The sequence below is a fragment of the Orycteropus afer genome, unplaced genomic scaffold, assembly GCF_000298275.1.
Source record: "Orycteropus afer afer isolate SDZICR_OR568_19922 unplaced genomic scaffold, OryAfe1.0 scaffold00341, whole genome shotgun sequence".
In the NCBI taxonomy this organism is placed as follows: domain Eukaryota; kingdom Metazoa; phylum Chordata; class Mammalia; order Tubulidentata; family Orycteropodidae; genus Orycteropus; species Orycteropus afer.
The window spans coordinates 2,885,872-2,887,384 of NW_006921928.1; positions in this window are offsets into that span (position 1 = coordinate 2,885,872).

The window sequence follows — 1,513 nt, forward strand, 5'->3', positions numbered from 1 at the left end:
AGATTGCCCCATCTTCCTTCCGAGGAGTGGCTGGTGGGTTTGAACCTCCAGCCTTCTGGTTAGCAGTCAAGTGCCTTAGGCACTATGCTTCCAGAGCTCCTAAACAGGGTTTCAGCTGTGTCAATTCCTTTCTTGTCAGTAGCCCTACGCGATCCTTAGTTCCTTGGCTTGTAGATGATCCTCACATAGTGTCTGTCTTCCTCTGTGTGTGTGTGCACATACAAGAGTGTCTATTCTGGGCTTCTTATAACTCAGAATTGATTAGGTTTAGGATTTACCCTAGACTAGTATGGCATCATTAGCATAACAAAAGGAACACCCTTATTTCCAAATTGGATCACATCTACGGGTACAAAGGCCAGGAATTCAACTCATATTTTCTTTGTTTTAACTTTTTATTGTGATTTGAGTGAAAGTTTACAGAGCAAATTGGCTCTCCATTCAACAATTCATATATATTTTATTTCGTAACATTGATTGCAATCCCCACCATGTAACATCACTCTTCCCACTTCCTCCTTGTGTTTTCTGTTTCCATTTGTCCTTCTTTTCTATCCTTTCCTGCCTTCTGAGTTTTATCCCTGGGCAAAAGCTGTTCTTTTGGTCTCATATGACCAGTTGTTCCAAGGAGTGAAACTCCTCTAGTGTTATTGTTCACCTTACAGGCCTGTCTTTTGCTTCGCTAAAAGTTAAGCCACTGGGGTGAGTTTAGTTCTAGGCTAGAAGGGTAACTAGGGGCCACAGTCTCAGGGGCCAGTCCCTATTAGACCAATAATCCTGGTCTTTTTTTTTTTTTTATAATTTTGAGTTTTGTTCCACATATTTTTTTTCCACTTTACCCAATACCTTCTGCTGGAATCCTTTTCAGAGTGGTCAGTAGTGTAGCCAGGCACCATCTAGTTCTGGTCTCTGGGTTGAGGAGGCTGAGGTTCACGTGGTCCTTTAGGCCTTTGGACTATTTGTTTCCATGTGTCTTTGATTTTCTTTACTCTTCTTTACTTCAGATGGAGAGAGATCAATAGTTGCTCACTAGCTTTTAAGACCCCAGTCTCATGACAATGTTCTACAGAACATTGTCTTTATGGACAATGTTATAACACTTGAGTTAGCTGTCCTCCAAAACTGTGGTTCTAAGCCCATAAGCCCAGTCAACACATATTTTAAAACCAAAATCACTCCCTTGAAGTTAAATCCAACTCATAGCAACTGCTCCTTGGGTTTCCAAGGTAGTATCTCTACAGAAGTAGATTGCCCAGTCTTCCTTCTGAGGAGTGGCTGATGGGTTTGAACTGCCAGCCTTTTGGTTAGCAGTCAAATGCCTTAGGCACTACATCATGAGAGCTCCCAACACATATTTTAGGGGGATACAATACCATAATACCATAATACCAGCCCTGGGGTTCATTCTTCCTAACTTCTGTGTATGAAAGAAATGAACTATGTTGTTTAGGCTACTGTTACTTTGGGTCACTGTTACTTGCGGTTTAATTTAAATATGTTGTTGTTGTTATGT